This window comes from Apus apus, chromosome 1 (genome assembly GCF_020740795.1).
Source record: "Apus apus isolate bApuApu2 chromosome 1, bApuApu2.pri.cur, whole genome shotgun sequence".
Lineage (NCBI taxonomy): Eukaryota > Metazoa > Chordata > Aves > Apodiformes > Apodidae > Apus > Apus apus.
In genome coordinates this window covers 189085603-189110576 of record NC_067282.1, presented here as the reverse complement: position 1 = coordinate 189110576, position 24974 = coordinate 189085603, and positions in this window count along the sequence as shown.

Genomic DNA, 24974 nt, shown 5'->3' with positions numbered 1-24974 from the left:
TAGTGCTAATCCTGGTGAAATTCAAGAGGAGTTATTTTATATCTTTATGCTGACAAAGACAATTTACAATGATAAATGTACATAATTACACGATAAGCTAGATCAGTGTTGCAAGCTGATATTGGGGGGCTAAAAGAATATGCTTTTATGGTGTAAGGCCAAAATAACTCAAGTACCTTATGAGGGAAGAAGGGAGTTTTTGTTGCCTAGGTAGATTTTAAGGATTGGACTTATTTTCACACACATTTTAGTAAAACTAAATTGTGTTTACTCTTTTTGATGTGTGGATGCCATGCTAACTCTGAAGAAAAAGCACTAGTGATAAATTGCTACCAGGAAATCTTGATAATTCAGACCACTAAATCTGCCAGGTAGCAGGAGGTGATAACAATCCTGTTCTTCGTAGCAGCTTGTACAATTCAAAGTGACATGAACATTGCAATGTATAAAATACTTAAAATCCTACATACAATATTTTAAAAAAAATAATAAAAAATTAAACCAGTTGCATACAAATAGAACGACAGTCCAGGGTAGTTCTACATGTCTTCACAGAAAAAGGATTCTAGCCTGTTTTGACCAGTTCTGAAAATTCTGCCTAAGTATTAATCCTACACTGAGCAGAGGGAAACCTTTATGAGGACAGAGAGAAAAGCAAAAGACTAAAAAACTCACTGGGCTTGTTGTTGCAAAGGTCCCACTTTTTTGTTTGAGATATATATATGTGTGTGTGTATATATATATATATAAAAGAAACATATTTTTAATGGTTTTAAATAAAGATGGATACAAGAAGCCTACACTGGATCTGAAGGCAGATGAAACATGAAGCCTTAGAAAATCTGATGCTGAAACTGTCAGTGTACCATGAATCTGTGGTGCATAGGATAATGCATTATTTTGTATCTGCTTCTCCTTGAATAGAAATGACAAGTAAAGGGAACAATTTAGCAGATCATGGAGGACAAAAGCCCAAGCTGAAACATTTTGCTACCTTTGCCAAGATCTACTACTTTGTAAAATATTCAGATTTTAAAGACATTGACTTACAAAAGCATATGCTTATTTATGTTGCAGTTGATAGTTTTTATTTTTTTTTTCCCCCAGAATTCCTTTGGATTGATGAAATGTATGATAATCTGTTTTAATTATGTGCTCGATCATTAGATCATATGTTATGAAGAATGCTATTTCTCAGTCAGAAAGCAGCTCAGTGATTTTAATTCATATAAAGCAGGCTGCTGAACAGGAGCAATGAGCTAAATTACTACCCTGCACGACTGCATACATTTTTTTTCCACTGAATAGTTATTCTAGGAAATAGTAATAATAAAGCTATTCCAGAGAGTAGAGATATTGACATATAGCATTTTTCACTCCCCTGTGGGATTTTGACCATTGCTGTTGCTGTGATAATCTCTATTTCATGTGTGTAAGTGACCATCTTGTGATAGCTATACTTCCCCTCTTGTACCTTTTGCTTAATCTTGCAAGCAAGTATCAAGTCCATTTGAGGTGATCTCTGAGCTGTCTAATTGTACAATATCCCATTGTTGGTACTCACTGCCTCATTTATGAGTTCTTCTATGTGGATTTGAAATACACAATGCATAAATTACATACCTTATTTCTAAATATATCTTCCATTTAACTATATTTTTCAGTGTCAACATTATTATTAGTACTCTCATGACGGAAAACTGAATGCTCCCCTACTCCTGATAAATTAAGAAACAGCATTTGTTTCACCATTTATTGCAGTGTGTTTTTAGCTTAATCACAATGTACTGAGGGTGGTACTTACTATTTTTAAAGTAGTTGGAATCTTTCAAGTATTGCCCCTATGACCTGGTAAGTGGCAGTCTTTCTGCAGGAGATGTCTTGAGCTCTTTCTGTTTTGCTTTTAAGGACAGCTCCCTTTTTTTGGTACTAACACATTTTCAAGCCCCCATCTTTTTTACCACTAATTTGTGGTAAACTGAGATACTGACACATGAACAGAAGGAAAATATAAATTAATGTCAAAATTAGATGTGAGGAGCTCCTGCCCTCCAGATTTCTGTCCGAGTTTGGGACAACTGACATTTTCAGAAGACATGGGTAATATGTATATGCTGGGCAACGTCTTGAGAAAATAATGGGAGAGCTCCTATAAATATACATGTCCCTTTATATTCACATTGTACATTTAAATAAGATCTATCCTTGCAGCTTTCAACAGGAGTAAGATTAAACCAAAGATTTTATCAGATAATTTATGTGTGTTAAATATTTAGCTAATATTTGTATGATTTAACTTAATACTAAAAAAGAAGTATTTGATAGTGAAAGGAAGACTTGCTAGTCACAGTGAGTAGACAGAGAGGATCTGCTGACAGTCTGTTGCTTGTTCATCTCTTCAACAACTAAGAATATTTCTAAAACTTTAAAAGTGAGATGGCCCAAAAGACTTGAAAAATAATGCACACAGAAATTGAAAATCTCTGTGAACACAATGGTGGATAATTGGATCATCATAATGATTACCTTGACTGTAGCAATGAAATTGGTTATTAGAACACCTTTACACTTTCAAGGCTTTGGCCTTTTTACAGTTATGCTGAAAGATTATGGCAACCTTGCCTAACATGAGAAGGATTTCAAAGCTGTGTTTAACCTTTCAAGACTGTGTTTCAGCAATTTACTAGAAAGTTTAACTTTCAAAGAGCAGGCCCATTAAAAGCACTCGTGGGAGAATGTACGCGGGCATTGATTTACAAGCTTAAACCAAAGGCATAGGTGAAAGTAAGGGGGAAAAAAAAGAAAAAAAAAAGAGGTAGAATATTTTAAACTGCTATCAAAATGTTTCTATATTTTTAAAGTATAAAATTACCACTTTATCAAATCTGGTCACTTTTGTCAGGTTAAGACAACTTAAACATAGCTCACTTTGAAGTTGATATCCACATGCTCAACTCACCAGCAAATAATGAAGAAGAGCCAGTAGCTTGTTTTGGAGATAGCCTTCAAACTAAATTATTGCTCAAATAGACCCAGAAAGAGAACAGGTCCTCTCAAAACAGGAAGATAAATAGGCAAGTTTACAATTATTAAGTCAATTAATGTACTTTTTAACAAAAGTATAAATTATAACAATTAAATTCGGAATTAAAATAATTACTAAGGAAAATCAACATGTTTCAGGATTACCTGTAAAGTAATAGAGCAGATTTCTGCTTTTTCCAGCATTGGAAGTTTGATCTAAATATATCCAAAGTAAACACTAAACTCACTCTCTTAATTTCTTCTTCCATATTGGCTGACATGTTTATTGTCCATTTATTCCAGATTACAATTTAATCTTTGTAGTTTTTAGCATTCCCCTAACTGTTATAAAACTTCTTCCTAAGCACCTGTAATTTACTTTTTTCCTCATACATAGTTCAATCTCTCATTTATTCTAAATCTCTTTATATTCCACCTTTACAACTGTATTATTCTACTCATTCCTCTCCAATCCATAAAAGGCCTTACACTGAAAGATACCTTATCCTGTCCTTGTGACCATGTCTCTTCCTCTCCACATCCCAGCAGAGGTAGAGGTTCACACAGAACAGCCTTCAAAGTGCTGCTGCACTCTGCCACTCCTTGTTGCCATGAGATTACGTGTCTTCAACAGTTATTTTCCCCCTATTTTTTTTTAATTATTATTATTTTATTTTTCATTCAGTTTCTCACAATTCCTATTAAAAACTCCCTTCTCCCCATTTTCTCTATTTATGCTAAATCTTTTATGGACAGGGACTGTTTCTAGTAAGATGCATGCATAGTGCCCAGTTCAATAAGTTTCTTAGTGCAGCTAGAACCTCTCTGTTTTACACACTTACGAGCCTGGATAGCCCATCTAGTAAAGGCACACCAGGCTACAAAGCAGAGCCACATAAAAAAATGGAGCATTCAGTACCTCTGGTAATGCCTCTGAGTCTCCAGTTCAAATAGCCACCAAGCCTCTCGTGGCCAAGCTGCCTAATGGTCTTTGGCACAACACTAGGGCTAGACATGGATTCTCAGCACTGGATCTACAACAAAATTGCTTATTGCTTCACCTGACACACCTTTCCATAAAGCTGCTGTAAAACAAGCAATAAATAACATATCCAATAGTTAATTATTCCTGGAGCTCTATTCTCTGGATAAGGATAATTCCTGGAATGGTGTAATTGTGTAAGTTGGGCTGCTCTCTATTTGCTGATTTAGAAAGGAGAGAACCATAGCCAAGCTCTTTCTACAGATTTTGTATTTCTGTCAGTATAAAGACACTCTTTGTTCTTAAATCCAATCAGGGACCTGAATGTTCCTGCTTTGGGCATGAAAGGTAACACAAGAAGGACTTAGTGATGGTTTTTGGCTCTACAGTGCAGCTGAGCTTCTGTGTGTTTGAACTTAAATATTTTGCTTCTCCCTACTGGGTGTGTGGCAGCACCTCTGCAGATGCCCTAGAAAAGAAAGAAAAAAACCAACCCAAACCCTTATCTGACTACTTAGCTCAAGGAATAAGTCTCACAGTGTTGGTTAGGAAATCAATATGAAGATGATTTTGTAGGTACTTTTCCTGGTTTCGTGGGAACAGACTCAAGCCAACTATGGAGGACAAGCCATTAATAGCCTTGTGTCAGCTGGCAGCTTAAGTCAGGGCAGCTGCCCCAGTGTGACTGACAAGTGTGTCCCACACCACTTACCTCTGGCTTCATATAAAAGGATTACGTATTTTTTAAGATGAAGAGTTTTTTCTGGGGCTGTTATTTTTTGGCTTCCTGCTACTCTAAGGACTAGGCTGAGTGTAAGCTTGTATCCTTTATGTTAGTATTTGTGTAAGCTATATTATTTCAGTAAATCTGTGTTCATTACAACCCACAGGGCAACTCTTCTTTCCTCATCTTCTCCTTCTTGGCTGGAGAGGGGACATCAGGTGACAGAGTAACTGCTAGAGCTTAGCCCTGGATTTGGATTAAATGTAGACTACCTCAGACTGTTTCTTGTCAGAAATAGGATTTACAAGCCCTTGCAACCAATTTCTCTGCACTCGTGTGTAAGAGACCTTCTTAATGCTTTTGGTTTTAATGCATTATAAAAGCTCCTTGATAAAATGGAGCTGAAAAATGGAATTTGTTATCTAATAAAAGTCACTTAACTGTTAGCAGTATCTTGGCACTCTCCCTAGGTTGGGAATCTATTAGGATTAACTTACTGAAGCCCTATTATTGAGGTATTAATCATATGAGACTTTCAGCCATGTCTGTCACTGCTCAAAAGAAGTGTAACATTATTCTTTTTCACATACAATGTCTCCAACTTTCCAATTGTCAGATAAGAAAGAAAAAAGTGATGTGGTGCTCATTTGGAATTGAAATCTAATACTATGTTCATTCCCAATCTAGTACATTTAATACATTGTGAACATGACTCTGTAGGTTTAAATTAGTGCAGCTTCACGTATACCAATAGCAGACTTCTGATTGATGTCAACTGAGAAGACTTACAGGGTACACACAAGTAAAATCCGCAAATTTGGAGACATGTAGGACCCTTTTCCCTCTTTGCCTTCATTAGTGTGCTGCAGGTTAAGGGACCTTGCCAGTCATACACTGATTCTTTTTCTAATTAAATTTAAACTTTGTACTTGCCTCATGAGGGATAAAAAAATGAAAAGAGATAATGGAGATATAAAGAAAATATAAAAATATAATTACATTTTCTAGGTAAAAGAATTCAATAATTTCCAGAACATGTTAATTATAGTGAGAGATTGTTGACATTTTTTATTTATGCAAAAAGATTAGAAATACCAAATTTTTATTTGGAAATCTTCTTTTCTAGCATAAGAGATTCACTCTGTTATGTCAGTTGTTAATTGAAATAAGTAAAAATTTGGAAAAAATCACATAAAAGAGAACATAAAGGACACACGGAATAAAAACAGGGCCTAGATAACAGTGAAATTAGACAAAACTGGGAATCAGAAAAAAACATATTCCAATTAGAGAAAAACATGCCCCAAGTAGTCAAGAGCACAGCCTTGAGATAGGCCTGCAGAACACCTGCTAGACAGACAAAAGGAATGGAAAGCATGACTCCCCAGATCTTGTCTTGGATACAGCCTTGAGCACTAGGGAAAAACACATTGAGGAACTGAAATCACTATTAATATATTAATGATCCATTAACATACTAAAATTCACACCCACAGGCTAGAGGGACCCCTACTAACAACAAGCCCCTTACTCTTTGAGCATATGTAGTGCAATTTCTGAGTATTGTCACTTTAAATGGAAGTGAGGGATTAGTTGACCAATCGTGTGTGAGTGATAGAATAATGTTAGAGATAAAGTTCCTTCTCATGTTTTTCATATAAAAGTGGCACTTGTATTTTGGGAAACTGAGTTTGCTTTGTGGAATATCCTCCTACTCCCTTTTCTGAACAGAACTGGATATTAAAGCAAATATCTCAACTCTGTGTGGGGATTGGCTTCTTGCACACCAGGTAATGGACTCCACTTTCTGGACAACACCTTTACCTCCAAGGTGTTTCAGAAAACATTTCAGAATAGGAAAAATTAAGATCTGCAAATGGTAGATATGTTTGCAACTCATAATTTAAGTTATGAGTGCTCCTAAATATTAGGAATAGAATAATTGACACAGAGTAGTATTTTTTTAAAAACCAAAAGATTTTCATCTCTTTGACTTCTTCATAACTGGTATTATCTATGTCTCAAAATTTCTTCCTCTCATTTGCAGAAAATCTCTGATGAAGGCTCACAAGCCTTTCCACAAGTAAATAAATAATATCTCATTTTCCTGGATCAGATTTATCCTGAAGTATTGTTTTCTTTTAAATCCTAAAAATAGCATTTAACTTTTATGTTGTAGTTCTTTTCCCTTTTATTCCTACTCCTTCCCTCCTCTTCAATAAGCACTTACCATCTCCCCCCAGGGACTATTTCATGTTGTCTGTATAGTCTTCCTTGTCTGACTACAGCACCCTGCAATTCTCCCTCTTTAGGGGGCTGACTATGTTGCCATACTGAAAGATTCAACAAAGTGAATGTGCTCCTTTTTTTAAGAAACAGTGCAAACAAAAAGGCGTAAGGAAATACAGATACTACTGGCACATCACACACCACCTGGAAAAGTAGCCACAGCAAGATATGGCTAACACAGGTTGGCTAAGAATGAACTTGAAAGTGAGCTAACATGACAGCAGAAGACACCTGATGAGGGAAATTTCTTAAGGGGCGTGTGTTGTGGTTTCCGTCTTCAGTCAATCTTGATGGGGGTGGTAGTGTGGAAATGGTGAGACTTCACAAATATTAGAAAATACATCAAAAGACAAGTCAATATAAATGAAAGATAGATACTACTTTTCAAGCAGAAAATTGTATGACTTTCAAATGTTGTGAAATGACAACCTTCATTTGTATAGAGAAACAAAATAATCTCTTAAGCTATGTATAAGTCTGAAATTCAGAAAGACAGTGAAAATGCAAAATACTGAACATATAAACAAAAGAATGAAAAAATAATCACTTCTTAGTATTTTGATTATCCATGTTAGTTTCTTACATTTCTATTATTAATGTAGAATTTTATCTTAGAACACTTCTTAAAAAAGCTGTTATTGAGTAGTGATCTTTGTAATGAATTAATTAAAAAAACATGTAAAAAAAGAGCAACTAGACTGACAAGGAGGAAAAATATTTATTCTATGTTAGCAGTTATAAAGTGGTGGGTTTTATTTTTCTGGTTTTTACTTCTACAACTTAACTTAGTGTTTGTAACACACAACTATAATCTGTCTATAAGTGGATCGATAGTTTGTTAGTGATCCTCAATGGATACATATAAATGTAGTGCTTCTAAAAGGCAACACTTACTCCTACCTTCTCACTAAAATTTCTCTCATTCATTCTATTAATTTTTATTGAACATGAAAAGAATGCCTTCTGTCATTCTCAATACTCCTAGCTTTTATCTAAATAGCTGAGTACTTAATTAATGTTTTCTGTTTCCATTATACCTGGTAATCCGATTTTAAAAAAATACAGCATGTTTTAATTAGAGAACTGTGTGTATTTATGCAAGGGAAGATAATATTATCTGCATTACACTAGAACCTTGTTAATTTGCATTAATGATAGGGACAGCTATGGTGAATTAAAGAATTCTGCAAATTAGCATCAGAGTGAATAAATAATGAAAACCAGAGGGTAGTTAATCCACAAATGTTTCATTGATTCATTTTAATAGTCGTAGTTTGGCTATAATTATCTGTGATTTTGTTATTCTTTAGTTAAGGACTAGCAAAACATCTGATGTATGCTATGATGCTGAAAATTATTTCTGCCCCAATAAATTTACAACCAAGAGGACACCTACAGAAAAGAAAAAAAAAAGAAAAAAAAAGAAAAAAAAAGAAAAAAAAAAGAAAAAAAAAGAAAAAAAAAAAGAAAAAAAAAGAAGGATCATGCTGGGAAACTCACAGGTGAGTATAACCTGTCATTCTTCCTCATCATCATCTACACGTCTTTGCTGGAATGTTGCAGCAGTGAGAGTAATAGTGTTCATCTGCATACTGAAACAGAGCCTTTTATTATAATTACTTGCAATTTTCTATATTCAGTGTTTAAGGGAGAGACTGGATGAAGCTGAAGGGAGTTTTGGGCCACTCATACAATGCAGAAGTGGAATGAAGATTAGTGAGGTTTTGATGTACGATATCATCAAAGTGAACCATATCAAAGATAATTTCCCCCATTAGCTTTAACTGCAGAGAAATTTAGATAGGATTGGAATAAGATTTGGTAGTATATGAATTCACCTTTAAATACTTCTGCAAATAAGGTCTGAGATCTTAGATTGTAGCAGTTTGTGTTTTGACTCCCAGTGGTGGTATTTTATGCTGCTTTTAAGCACAATAATGACAGAGGCGCAGAAGTGACGAGATTGATTTTGGTTTTTATTGGAAAATTATGGCAGGAACACTATAACAAATTCCCTCTTGTACTGCTTCAATTATACTGGTAGTGGACATTAAGTCAGGAGCTTGCTTGTATCTGCCCAGAAATGACAGGCACATTTTCTAGTTGTTTACACAATATGTCTAAACTAGAAGTGACTGATGTTTCTTCAGTTTTGGTGAAAATTCTGACCCAGATATTGTGCTGGTTCACAGCAGGTCCCTGTAGTACAGATGGTGTTGGGCACACTGGCGTACAAATAAGTGTTATAAGCAGCCCTACCTTGCTTTTAGTTTGCCCAATATTCAGGCTACCACCATCCTGCAGCTGCCAACTGTTTCATTAAATCTTCTGCTGCCTGATTGCAGATTATCAGAGCATAGTTTAATTGAAAAGATGCTTGGAGGATGTGAGGAAAGCACAGGTATCTCTTTAGATGCACACCTATTCTGCTAAATGATCTAGCTCTGGATTTAAACTCAGGTCTAATCTCTTGGTCATCTACCTTGGACACATATTAAATAATACCAGGACTCTCCTAAGCTACCTCAGTCCTGAGAAAAAAACATGGAGTAGTTAAAGAGATAATTTCCTCAGAAGTTCTGCTCCCAGAGGTAGGATGGACAAGACCATTGGTAACAATTTCATGGGAAACAGATTTTACCTAATTATTTCATACTAGCTATGACGTACTGGTGACGTCTGAACTGATACAAGGTTCTTCTATGCAGTTTCAGAAGAAAATGGACACATGTGCACCACAGAAGTTCTCAAGGTGCTTCAAGTCTGCATTATTTCAATGCTACTATTATTTCAGCCAACTTGGTCATATCTGAATAAACTGTAGTGCTCACTGAGGTACAATCTTTCACTATATATAGCAGAACTATAGTTCTGTTAGGTACTTTGCTGGTTGACACCACAGTGGTTGCTCATGCAAATCCACTCTGTCAATTTTTAGAGATAAATAAAACCCATTTCATTTGGATTTGGACTTGTCTGCCCTACTCTGGGAGACACATGACCTTTTCCAGCAATTCCATGCATGTGTACTCCCAAAAGTACAGGTTCTGTTAATATAACTGGCCTTTGTTTGGATGGTGTTGTGGTACTCCTTCATTGCCATAATATTGGGCACAAGAGTTGCCAACTGGGGAATGAGAAACCTGTGAGACTGTGTCCCAGTGCCTTCTGTTCCACCATCCAGTACACAGAATGATTCAGGATGCTTCCACCACAATGTGTGAACCAGTTCAAGTGAGTAATACACTAAGGACCCCAAGGACAGATTATAAAACACTCAGTGTCACATCTAAGTAACCAGAATGTAATTTGTTTGCAACATTATGGTTAGGTAGTATATCTGGCTTTGCAATATGCTGTATGCAAGTATGTGTGCAAGTCTGCAGCAGCTGGGGAGAAAAAACACCAGTGAAGAAGCAGTGCTTGCAGTATTATCAGTCCAACCTGAAAATGGATCTGTTGAACAGCACAGATGATGGAAATGGGATAGTACAAAAATGTGTGCTTGGGAAGAGTGAGGGAATAGTCAGAAAATGAAAAATACCTGTAATACAGGAACAGAAATAGGATATACAAAGGGGTATCCAGACTCCAAGTGTATAGATATGAAGGGCAGACCATAATGGAATTTATTCTAGATGGGTTCAGTTCAAGAAGACATCTCTCTATTAACAGGTTCATTTCACAAAAGATTTCAAGGATCTAAGTCTCCTGTTAAACCAAGTAGCAGTCAGAAATTAGAGCAGATGCAGTAAACCATTAAAAATGGAGGTTTGTTTGATATGGATTTTTCTTGCTATTTTAATGTGCAACTTAATAAAAATCTTAATGTGGGAAACACTATAAATACGTCTCTCATCATAAAGCTGCTTTAAACAATGAGAATGTAGTGACATAACAGGATGAGTGTAGCCACTAAAATAACATACACGGTAATTCTGCTCTTTCACCCAAGAGCTGAAGAAAATGAAGTGGTAGTAAGATTACAATGACTGCAGTCATTTTTATTCATGCTCCACTGAATTTTGCTGCACATGCTCTGCCTGTACTACATGTTTAGCAGGGAGTATTTTAGAACTGGAGATAGATACGTGAACTCAAGATTAAAATTCCCTTTCTTCTCTGAATGCTATTTATATTTCAAACCTTCTCATGTTCACTCATGCCATAGCATGATGTAGTTCTCATTTTAGTAGGTGTGTTTTCCACTGTCAGCCTACTTGTTTTTTCAGTGTGCTTTCATATATTTTTATCTTCAATATCTTATTTCATTTTTTTATCCCAACACTTCAGCTCTGTTCTTTTCACTTGTGTTTCCCACATTAAGCTGTTTCCTTTCTTAAAATCCTTTCACTTCGCTCCTCCCTTTCTACTGTTTCTTTTCTCCATTCTCTCAAGTTCTTTTTCAGTCCCTCTTTCCCTTTCTTTCCCATGTTTTTAGCTCTTTATCTATACTTCTCATTTTCTTTATTGAACCATTTGTCTTGACTCATCTCTTCTTTCTCTCATTATTTCTTCAGCCTGACTTCTCTTATTTGTGGTGGTTTGTTTTGTTGTTTGTTGCTTTTTTATTTTTTTCCAGCATCTTTATTTGTTCATTTTTACACCTATTTTATACCTTTTATTTTTATACCTATACCCTCAAGTGTACCAGAATGACTGCACCTGTTTTGTGTCAGTTAAAGAAACTAGTGAATGGGAACTAGTCTATATCAAAACTAGTAAAAAAACCCAACAAAACCCAAACTTGAATGGGTGACTTAACAGGGACTGCCAGATCTTCTTCTAAATTAAGACAGGTTGCTTCTGTGATGTAAAGATCTTTTTTCTGTCTCTCTTTCAGCTGACTCCTGACTCTTTTGGAGGAGAAATTGTAAGGAAATGATGGGGAACTGGATAGCTAAGAAAAAGAAAAAAGGGTAAAGCATGGAACAGGAAAGTATGGTAGCTTAGAGGGAAAGATGGTCCATTTACTGGCTGAATGGTGTTGTCCATAACATATTATCTGAATTACCATAGCTTCCTTCCTAAGAATGAGGTCTGGGTCTTACATATAGGGGAGGTGGATGGCTCTGCTTGAGTAGAGAAGCAAAATATTGCTGTTTCTGCAAGTTTCACCATATAGGTCTGTGACAAAATGGACACATTTGATTTTCCCATTTTTATTCTTAAGCTGCCCATAATACTTCTGAATTTTCTTATATACTTTTCTTCCTGCAGCTTGGTGTTATGATTAAGCACAGTATCTGTTGGTGTTTTGTCAAAATGTTATTCCAGAAACTACTTCAGGGGATAGGAAGGTTCTGTAAAACCTAACATGTGGTATCATCCATATTAGAAAACACTTCTGCAAAGTTTACCTAGACTGTCTCTATAATACATACCACATAATAATGATCTCATACAGCATGGCATTTCAGGAGCTGGTACATCAGCTAACTATGGCCCAATTAGTGCAGTGACTTGTGTAACAGTAGAATCACAGTAGAAATCTCCGACAGAATTCCTGTGAGAGTGTGCAAGGGCAAGTAAGTAAGCATAATGTATTGCTATTAATCAGTAAACATTATGATGCTAATATAATATCTCCTCAAGTAACTCTAGTACAACATATGGTGTATTAATAGCAGATGTCACAAATTCTGAAGCCTTACATAACATGTGCTGTCTCTGGAAAAACCCAACCCAAACCAAAACCATTTCCTGTAGAAAATACCTCTATATCTTAGAATTTTCTGTGCTTTTTTTAGGAAACCTCAGTCACTGGCATTGTATTTTATTGAGGAGACAATCTACAGTTCTGGCCAAGAACATAGTTTAAGAGTAAGGTATTTAATAGATCTAGTGTGTCACATTGTGTTGGAAATTTTTTTTTCTGCACTTGTGAGTTTTTTGTTGTAAAGCAATGTGTTTGGGTGGGAGCAAGAGACACTATAGACAGTGAGTGGGTGGGAGCAGGAGACACTATAGACAGTAAGTAGATGGGAACTGTGAGGTTGACAGCATATCAGGATCACAGTAGATGCTAAAATTGTTCTTCTCTAGAGAAATACTATCATTAATATGTCAGTAAAGGTTGTGTTTAGCTTGTGTTAATGAAATCAAGAATCATAGAATCACAGAATCATTAAGGTTGAAAGGGATCTTGAAGATCATCAAGTTCAAACCCACCTGCAATGAGCAGGGAACCCTACCACTAGATCAGGTTGCACAAAACCTCATCCAACCTGGCCTTAAAAAACCTCCAGGGATGGGGCAGCAACACCCTCCCTGGGCAACCCATTCCTGTTTCTCACCACCCTTATAGTGAATAATTTCTTTCTGATATCTAGCCTAAATCTCCCCTCTCTCAGTTTAAAACCACTACCCCTTGTCCTATCACTATCTTTGATGAAAAGCTGCTCCCCAGCTTTTCTGTAGGCCCCTTTCAAGTACTGGAAGGCCACTATAAGGTCTCCCTGAAGCCTTCTCTTCTCTAGGCTGAACAGCCCCAACTCTCTCAGCCTGTCTTCATAGCAGAGGTGCTCCAGGCCTTTGATCATCTTGGTGGCCCTTCTCTGGACCCTCTCCAACAGGTCTATATCTTTCTTTGCTGAGGCCCCCAGAGCTGTACACAGTACTACAGGTGGGGTCTCATGCGATCAGAGCAGAGGGGCAGAATCACCTCCCTGGCCATGCTGGCCACAATTCTTTTGATGCAGCCCAGGATGCAGCTGGCCCTCTGGGCTGCAAGCACACACTGGTGGCTCATGTTGAGCTTCTCATCAACTATCACCCCCAAGTCCTTCTCCTCAGGACTGGTGTCCAGTCATTCTTCCCCCAGCCTGTATTTGTGCCTGGGGTTGTGCCTACCCAGGTACAGGACCCTGTGCTTGGCCTTGTTGAACTTCATGAGGTTGGCACTAGCCTGCCTCTCCCACCTGTCAAGGTCCCCCTGGGTGGCAACCCTTCCCTGGTGGGTGTCAACCACACCACACAGCTTGGTATCATCAGCAAATTTGCTGTCCATGTCTCCAACAAAGATGTTGAACAGCACTGGTCCCAATACTGACCCCTGAGGGACACTGCTCATCACCTGCCTCCATTTGGACATTGAGCCATTGACCACAACTCTCTGGGTGCAGCCATCCAGACAATCTCTTATCCACCGAGTGGTCGATCTGTCAAATCCATGCCTTGTCAGTTTGGAGACCAGGATGTCATGTGGGACAGTGTCAAACACCTTGCAGAAATTCAGGTGGGTGTCTTCAGTTGCTCTGCCACCATCCACCATCTCTGTAGCCTTGTTGTAGAAGGTCACCAGATTGGTCAGGCATGACTTGCCCTTAGTGAAGCCATGTTGGCTGTCACCATTCACCTCTTTATTTTCCACATGCCTTAGCAGACTTTCCAGTTGGATCAGCTCCATGACCTTGCTAGGCACAGAGTTGAGATTGACCGGCCTGTAGTTCCCTCGGTCTTCCTTTTTCCCCTTTTTAAAAATAGGACCTATGTTCCCTTTTTTCTAATCAGTGGGAACCTCACCAGACTGCCATGACCTCTCAAAGATGATGGACAGAGGCTTAGAAATTTCATCCGCCATTCATCCATGGGTGAATCCCATCAGGTCCCATAGATTTATGCACCTTCAGGTTTTTAGATGGTCACCTGCTCTCCAGTTATGGTGGGGGTAATTCATTCTCCCAGTCCCTGCTTTCACCTTTTGTGGCCTTTGTGTTGAGGTTGGAGCACTTGCCAGAGAAGACTGAAGCAAACAAGTCATTGAGCACCTCAGCCTTCTCAATATCCTGTGTTGCTACCTCATCCGTTTCCTTCAGGAGAGGGCTTACACCCTCCTTGAATGTCCTTCTCTCCCCAACATACTTAAAGAAGCTTTTCTTATTGTTCTTAACATCCCTGGCAAGATTTAATTCTAGGAGGGATTTGGCTCTCCTCACCTGATCCCTAGCTGTTCGGACAACCTCTCTGTAATCCTCCCAGGATACCTGCCCTAGCTTCCAACCCGTGCAAGCTTCCTTCTTAAGTTTGAGCTTTTCTAGGAGCTGCTTACTCATCCATGCCAGCCTCTTGGAGCTTCTACTTGACTTCCTCTATCTAGCTGTATAATGTGATTAAAGTCAGATTTCCTTTATGACACCACTTTTTCAATATCTGAGAAGGAAAAGGATGAGATGTTAAGTGTTTACACTGTGACAATTCAGCAGTTTGAGGCTATGCAATTAATGTTTTAGTTTGGGTTGATTTTCAGGTTAAGATCCTGACATATGTGCATTTTGTAATTATCTGTAGTCACTGAAGATGTTCCTATCTTTAAATGGTTGTCTTAATTTTATTTTTTTTTAATTGAAAAAAAAAATCTAAATCACAAGACTGACAGGAGGGGCAAATAAGAGAACTGGATCTTAGAGAAATAAAAATGAACTGAAGCATATTGGATAAAACTGCTATGGGGACATTACCTCTTTATACAGTGTTACCAAAATCTATATTGGAACATGTATCTCCAAGGTAAATATTCAGATTTTGTAAATATATTTGGAAATCTTGAAACAAACAAAAAAATTAATAAGCATGAGGTGAGCTGGGAAACCTCCCACCTCTTCCACTCTAGTGAATATTAGAGAGTTTAGAATCTTAAATAGAAAAATTAAGGTGATAAACACATGAACTTACTCTCATATTTCTCCTCTGAAAGACAGTTAATTTTACTTTTCATTACTGTAGGATAAGACTGTCAAGATAAATAGTTGCCATGCAAAAATATATCTGTCCATAGCCTGAGCAAAAACATAAGAAAGTGACTGATCATAGTTTATAAAAATGCCCATGGATAGAAAATTTCTGATATCAGAGAATTTATTAGTCTAGTTCAGGAGCGCAACGTGTAGATTTTGCTCCAGGTCAAGGAAACCCAGGCAAAAAAATTAGTTTTAAAAGTTTAAAAAATTGAATCCTGTTCTGTCTCTAAGGCATAAAGATTAACTCTAGCTGACTTTACTTCCATACATCACAGTTATGTTTACTTTCAGTTCTGCCTGCTGACCTTTACTCATTCACCTGGAAATAGGTTTGAATATATAATTGGTGGATGTCACTATGCTTACAATAAAGACATAAGTACTGTGAAGAATATGTCATAGAATGAGCTCTTTAGACTCATTAGTAAAATCATTTGTGCCATGGGTGAAAGGAGAGGTTTAGTCTCAGCAGATAGAAGAGCTCATCTGGACCTGCTCAAACCTGCCTAAGGGCTCCATTTTCCTTTGGCATTTCCAATGCAGGACTGTGCACTCTATGTGGTGGGAATCTGAATTGTGACAGAGTAACAGCAGAAAACTTCTGACTACCTGGGATGCTCGTTGGAAGAATGGGCAGAGCTTCAGAGAAGTGGATGTTAAGCTGAACTGAAGTGAGACTTTGGTCCATTAGATAACTAGACAACTGTTGGAATTTCGTTGGAACACTGTTATCCATATTAAGAGAAGTTTTATACTACTTTGATTTTTTTTTCCTTAGTTTTAGGCAAAAATATACTTGGTGTCTATAGGACAAGCGAGTGCTACTGATTTGGCTGGAAAGTAAAATATTTTTAGGAAATAAGATAACGTATTAATGGGCTGAAAAACAGTTACATTTATTCACAAAAATTGGAGTCCAGTTAAGGGACTGTATATAAAAAACTAATTCCCAGCTCTTCCTCCTACCAATATTGTAGACATCCTGCTGCAAATTTAAAATGTTTCAATTCAGCAATAACTGTGGAGAAAGCTCATCATCATCTCCTAAATAAAAATATATTTAAATATATGAAAAAAAAAAAATTATAAGTTTTTCAAAAGTTTGCTGAGAAACTCCCTGAGTAACTACTATTACTTTTTAACCAGTCTTAATGTGAAAAAACAGCTACAGAAATTGGGGGAAAAAAAAACCAAACAAAAAAAAAAAAAAAAAAAAAACAAGTGTCAGTATTGACAGAGAAAACTACAAGATTCAGGTATCAACAGTTCAGTGCCTCTGACATCACTACTGGACAGTCTTCTGGCTGGCTGTGGAGGATTTCCATATCTAAGTACAAAAGACTGATACAATGATAACATTAAGATCAAGTAACTTTTTTCCAAGTATAGTTTATTTAAGAACAGATATTAAAACCTGTGCTGACAAAGCAAATTGCATTGGTAAAATAATCTCCTAAGGGAGATGTGATTAATGTTTAAAGATAATACTATACAAAATCAATGTGATACGTTCTAAATGAAATAAAGACAGGCCAAGTTATGCATTTCAAAATCTATGGCTAATGGAAAATGTTATTAATCAAATGAAAGTTATTTTCCTCATGAGTTAATGCTGCTTATTTGTCTTGGCCCACTGCCATTCAGTCTCTTTATCAATGTCCTAGAAAAAAAAATGAAAAGCATATACTACCCAAAAATTCCACCTGTGAATTTTGAAAACAAAAATGGTCAGGGCAACTTTTCTGGCAAGCCATGTCTGTTCAAACAATGCATATTTTAACACATCCAAATTCAAGTTTTTTCTTGAAGTCTGAAGAATGCTTACTGATGTACAACATGCTTTTCTTGACTGATTTTATAAATATTCTGGAAAAGTTGACACATTTTAAACCCTATAGAAAGATAAAACCAGTGCATTCTTGCTCTGTACCCATCTATCCTACCTTATTAAGTCATGTAAAGCATAAGATTTTGAGTAAGAGCAATATCTTTTGACGACTGGTGATGATGAGAAGTGTTTGTCTTGAAGAAAGGTAGTAGAAAGCAGACATAAGCCGTGTGGATCAAGAGGAATATTCTCATACTCATTGATTTTGATTTTACCATCTAATTATGTTTCTCCTCCCTGTTCTTTTCAACTGAAATGAGAGAATTCTTTGTGTCTGAATAACAGTTTAAAGTAAACTTCCACAAATCCATCACCTTCAAAGGAAGTGTTACAATTAGATTAGATTCCCTGTGAGAGAGACGGAGTCAAGAAGCCAGCTCCAACAATTCATTTGGTGCCTTCTGTGAGGTTTTGAACTTCTGGCTGGCTGAGACTTCCATGAATTATTTCACAGCATCTTGAAGTGAAGAAAACTCTAGGGAGGAAACACTGCCACATACTTTGCTAAAAAACATCAGCTACATTTTATTATTTAGTTTCTTTCTGCTTAAGGAATCAGACAACGTCTTCCTATATAATCCTGTAGCATCAAAACCCAATGAATAAAATATTTCTCTCCATTATAAAATATATTTTTAAAATACACATAGAAAGAATTAGTGGAGACATGCAGAATCTTGCGGTAACTACATGATATGCTACTAGATAGGATTGGATTAATCTTTCTGATTCTAGTAGAGTTATTTGTAGAACATATCTTATACACTGACATAAGGTATGCGATACTGGCACCTCATCCCAGGATTTTATTGTGATGATTACAGCTTTCAGTAGTCAAGCAGAGAACTCCATAAAAATACTCGGAAATTACACTTTTGAAATTCTGCTCCTGCTTACAACTATAAACTCAGAGGAACTGAAATTTCAGTAAAATAACTCAGAAGTATTTTAATTTTCCTCTACCCTGGATCTGCTACCTCATTATATCTATTCTGCCAACTATTAAATGTTCAGTCCTGTAAAGCCTGCACATGATCTTCAGAATATGCAGAGATGCCAAGGTATAAATTACGAGATGCAAGAAAGAGCAGAGGTACTGAGTGCTACTGATTTTAGTGTGGTAGTTACATTCTTCAAATGAGAATGTACAATCCTACTCTTTATCCTTGTCTGCAGCAAAGAGAGGGAGAGATGAAGCAATAAAGTTGATTTAATTAGGCAGCTGTAAATAAATTTTCAGGACAGGACAAAGAAGCCATTGCATAAATGCTAGGGTATTTTCTGCTACAACCAGCTATGTAGAGAAGGGGGTCATGATTGCATGGTGACATAAAATCAATATTTTACAAAAGTCAGAAATGAGATCATGAAAGAGCAAAGTGTTGTATCTACAAAGGTTACATATATCCAGTTTGGTATTTAGTAATCAGACTTAGAAAAAAGAAAGATAAAAATCTTTCTTGTTCAGATGCGTGTAACAATGTGTGACAAAATAGGCTATTTAGTAAGCTTCTGTTTTTGTGATTATCAAGATGGACATGGCTGAGTTTCAAGATCTGTACTCTCTGCAATAGTTCCTCCAAAACAGTGCTTAGAAAATAACATTTTAACAATATTTCTGTTTTGACAATAATTGACAAAATGAAGCAAAACTGAAGAATACTTGTAGGTATTTATTTAAGGTCCCTCCCAACCTGAATAATTCAGTGACAATGATGGTGATATATACAAGGCAATGTTTGCTGCATTTAAAAACTTTTTCTAAGGCACTACCTGCACAACTCTGATCCTGTGATTACCTTTTCTCCTGTCAAAGGAGAAAAGGTAATCAGCTCCCTTGGACTATACTGAGAAAAAAACCCGAACATCATCTGAGTGATTATTTATTGCAATTTTTTGAGAATTCATGTAATGTGATAACTAAAACTGGAAAAAAAATAATGTGTCATGGAATTTACTTGGTATTATGCCATGGGAATGGCATCATAAAAAGCTCATTAAATCAGGTGTTTGCACAGTGTAGTGGATTTTTTTACATAATGAATTTACTGCATGTATCAGACTTTTACTTCATTGTATTAGTGTAACCTATCTACATTCAGTTGATCTGCACTGGTGTAACTCAAGGTGAAATTTGGCCATGCAGGACTGGCTGACATGGGTATTCATTTTACAGAGTTGATGTAATTACATTCTTCCAAATTGAATCTACTTCTGTGGTCATTCTACCCATGACACACCTTGTTGTCTGCATTTCTAACTAATCATCACAAGTAACATAATGATGTACAAAAAAAATATTTTCCTTCCTCCTTTTCTTGCAACATTCATATTCAATGTTAGGATGAAATCAGAACTTCTAATAGCAAACAACTGCACCTGGAATACCAGTGAGGAGAAAGCTTATCTGGATCCTAGTCTCAGATAAAGGAGCAATAATTTGAACACATCCCAGATGAACGTTGTAATCACTGAAATGTTTGCTATTCAGAAAGCAAGTACGGAACTCTTGTTCTCACTCTGATTGTGATCAGTTCACTCCTGGACATGTGAAACATTTGCTGTCAAAATTCCTTTTGTAAGGGAGTTAGCATTTTGTATGGAAATTTCCTGAGTAGTCCAAGTGCAAAGACGATGACACAGAGTTCCAAATCTAGGACACACTGTATTATTTTCCTCCTACAATATTCTTCTTCTTCTTCTTCTTCTTCTTCTTCTTCTTCTTCTTCTTCTTATTATTATTATTATTATTATTATTATTATTATTATTATCACATATATTATGTTAATCAGCCTGTATTGATTTGGAACATTAACTCTCGATTTAGCTTTACAATGAAAACAGGAGAAAATATAAGGGCTTCTTGATATGTTGATTTACAGTGGGGAAAAAAAATATGTGGTGTGCATGTTTAATGGAATAAGGGATATAGTAGGCACTGTGTACATATATACCTAAAAGGTGGCTTAAAAAATCCTATTCATAACAAGAACATTGCAACAGTGATTCCAAGAAAATTGAGATGTTTCTATGGAAGACACAAGAAGATGAACTGAAAGTATGGCTTTATTGAAACTGCTACCAAAATATATCTAAGATGTAAAATGAAAAGAAAAAGAAAAACAAAAGTAAAAAAGAAGGATGTTACTGGACTAAATTTGCAGACATCCACTTTGTATCACAATCTGTTGTTAAAGTATTGTGCTTCAGCAGCAAGTCACCAACTGAGAATTCCTCTGACAGAGGATGGCTCCTGTTGCAGAAAGCAGGTCTGTATATATTAAACAGCCCTGCTACAATATACACATTTTCGTCTGTTCTGGGATCTATTTGCAGACATTGCTGTACCTGATCTAAAATAAATATATATACAGAAGTGATTAAAACTGCAGTGCAAATTTGTGCATGTCATATGATGCTGAGGTTATGTGTATAAGCAACAAAATTGGAGGGGATGAAGTGTGGCTAAAATACCTAAATCTCCATGATGTATATAAACTTCTACATAGAACATTTCAATGCATTTTTATCAAAATCATTCAAATCTATGCTGCTGCCCATCCTCTCAGAAATAGAAGTTTAATTGACTTTTATTTTCCTAATTCTTTCTTTCTGACAACTTCCTTTTGACTATTAATTTCACTAAGATTTTCACCATCAATGCTTGTAATATAGTAACTTTATTTAAAAATAATAAAAAAAATTCTGAGCTAAGTAATTGAAAGAGACACTGTGATATGATATATATGATACATATCATATAGCTTACGATATAACTGATGAATTGATAATGAGTGTATGAAAGAATATGAAAGCAAAAAAGTAATAATTGCCGTTTCCTAAAGAAAATAAAGTGTCTGTGCAAGCTGGTTTTTATTCCACAGTTCTCAAGATTTGAGTATCTGTATTGTGTATCACAACAAATTCCCAACATTTTCTGACCGTTTTCAGGAAAATTAACTGCATCACACGGGACCAGGTTTTTAACACCTGTCTTTCCAGCTCTGTTCATGACTGGAACAGGAATCTTCCTTAGCTCCAGAAACCTTTTTTAAAAATCAACGAAAGTCCTTAAAATGCTTCAGCTTTAACAGTAAATCATACTGAAAACAAGATCTAAAAATACTTATACCAGTTTCAGTGCCTATATTGTACCTCCAGATCTATGCTTCCATTAGGGTCCCAAATGTACATATGAAATAAAATTTCATACATACAACTTTACATACATACAGCTTTATTCAAGTATATGTAGTGGGAAGTATTTGAGCTTTATGAAAAAAAACAGGTATATGAACCTATGCACAGCATTGCAGCAACGTTTTCAAACATCTCACAGTTAGGAAATATCTTTTTCCATGGGGATATTACTTTGTGTTTGTGACTCTGGGAAAATGAGATGTGCAGATAAATAAGCAGTACCAGATTTTTTAAGTGGTTACATGTCATTTTTAAAAAATGTTATCAGTCAAGAGACAGAAGAGAATCTTTCATGAGATTCATATATGTATATATACACACACACATACACATTCATTGGCAAATTACACTGTCATACACATAGTACTTGTGAACTCTGGCAGAAATGTTTTGAAATCAGGTAGACAGCTCCAGTCTATGTGTCAAGTATTTCAACAAACAGCAGTGGAACCTTAAGGCACTTGACTACTGATACTCACAAACAAAATTAATTCCACTGTTGTAATTTTGCACAAGTGCCACGGGGTTTTGGAGGCTGTGTTTTAATTATTGGAGCACTTCTAAGTAGAAGATTTGAATGCAGATACTACTCCAAGTAGCATATAAGAAAATTAGATACCATCCAGATAAGTTTAAATCCACCTTTATATACCCAATATAACCTTCTGTCATTCTCACTACAAAAAAACAGTGTGGTTAACCATGTGAAAATATTGGTGCTTTCTCCTGGGAAGTGTAATGGGAACCTTAATTGCATAGAAATTAGATGGGGGAAAAATGCCATTTCTTCAGCATCAGAGTTTTAACTGCTTCTGCAAGAAATATTGGACGCAGAATATGGTTTTGTGTTTGCTGAAAGGATGTTTTTGCCATAGTTTGCTTCATTTTTTCCAGTTGAGGAAAAGACTTAATTATGTAAACGTTAAACCTAGTTTACATTCTGTCCTTATCGCTCTGGTTCCTCTGTGCTACCTTCATTCATAATAACTATACACCAGTATTCAGGGCAGATTTTTAGAAAATACAACTGACAGACAATATAAGACAGACAGTTATTTCTGACACTATGTATCGTGACTCTAAGTAGCCCTGTTTTGAGGGTTCAGGCCAGGTTTAGTTCAGAACACTATAGTTTTGCTTGTTTATAGCAGAAATTCTGTTGTAGTCTTGCACAATCTAAGACCTCCAGGTCAGCAAAAGACTCCTCTGCTATGCATTCAGAATTGTTTGCAAATACTTGCCACAATTTTCTGGAACTGGTAGGAGGACATCACATACTGAGGCTTGAAGGTCTACTTCTTAATTCAGAAGACCAAAGGAATAGGGAATGATTGGTTAAAGAAAGACAGTTGTTGTAGTATTTTCTATTATCTTGAAGTGTTGTGTGCCTTGTCTATCTGAAGAACTGGAAACTGAAAAAGCCAAAATTAATGGAAATGAAACTGGTGGGAGAGTCTGGTTTGGAATTAGGTGCCCAGAGACAGACAGCAGCTGGCTAATGACGTTAGTGCTGGACCTTGGGAAGACCAGGACTTGCTAGATTATGGGAGAAGGGACTGATCACAGAATCATTCTGGTTAGAAAAGACCTTTAAGATCACTGAGTCCAACCATAGCCTAACTCTACTAACCATTAACCCAACTCTATCAAATCCAATGCTTAAATCATGTTCCTAAGCACCAGATCAATACATCTCTTAAACACCTCCAGGGATGGAGACCCAACCACCTCCCTGGGAAGCCTATTCCAGTGCTTGATTACCCTTTCAGAGAATAATTTTTTTTCCTTATATCTAATCTAAACCTTCCCTGGCACAACTGGAACCCATTTCCTCTTGTTCTGTTACTTATTACTTGGGAGAAGAGACCAACAGTTGTAATAAAAGGGAGTAGGAAGATAAAGATGCATGGAGTGTGAATTTCATGAGGAGTTAAAACACATGGAGAAGCAGAATTCCTAGAGAAATTGACTGAGCCAAGCAACTGAGAAAGAAGGCTGAGAAAAACTACAGACTGGAACCAGGTGAGGCAAAGTTCAGCAGAAGGGAAGCAAAGAAATGTGGAATGTAAGGGAGGATATAGGGACAAACTTGAAATGATTGACCAAAGAGACTGAATAAAAAACTGGTTGCAAGTGTAGTGGTGGGAGGACATCTAAGACATGAGAGAAAGGCAGGTTAGGGCTGGACTGTGAGCCTAAAACAGCAAAAATAGAATTTCTAAGCCACAGAACTTTTTGATGGAAAATCTGTTAGAGTATGCTAATGTAATAGTGAGCTGAGCTGGCAGGCCTTGGAGGGGAAAAAGAAGAAGAACAAACCTAAAAAATGTGCCAGAAGGATCAGATCTGGGATCAAACCAAATCAGAATCCATAGCTTGGAGTGATTCTCTTCTCTGTCTATCAGCTAATATTTGTGAAACCTGTCAGGTGTCCCATAGCTGGTCACTATAGGGCCATACAGTCCCTTGGTTATTCCATTAGTACAGGTGTAAAAAATGTGCATTGGTGAGATATAACTTTTAAAACTGCAAGTAGAATATGCAGAGGAGAAAGAAATTAACTTTGATTTTGTAATTAAATAATATATTGCAACATTTTACTTTCTCTTCAGACATGTTAATTTAAATTTTAAGTAAAAAACTAAGAAATGGTGCAAAGTTCATAATGTAAAAGGAAAGGAATGCCTTAACACATTGCTGTGCAGCCTTAACCAAGTTCCTTTCTAACATGTTTTTTCTTCCCATGAATGCATGAGACTTTTGCACCAGATTCTTTCTCTTTTGTATATAAGATTATCTCTGTGGATGACCTGAGTGAAAATGCACTGTTACCAGGTCAGTAAACAAAATATCAATCTTATCAGAAAATTCACATACACAAAACCAAATGTAATAGTAACCAAGGAATAAAAAGCATTGAATTTTTTTTTCATGGACATTTATGGGGCAGTCACCTGATTCCCTATTAGCTGGGTCCCCCAACTAAATTGCTGTCCTGTTTTCTCTTTTATCTTTCAGTTTCTAGTCTGGCTTCTGAGGAGGACAGCTGAAAGATTGGATCTTCAAGCAGGTGGTTTCTGTGGATGCCCAGGAAGGTAAATGTCCAGGAAGTCAGAGCAGCTTGAAAA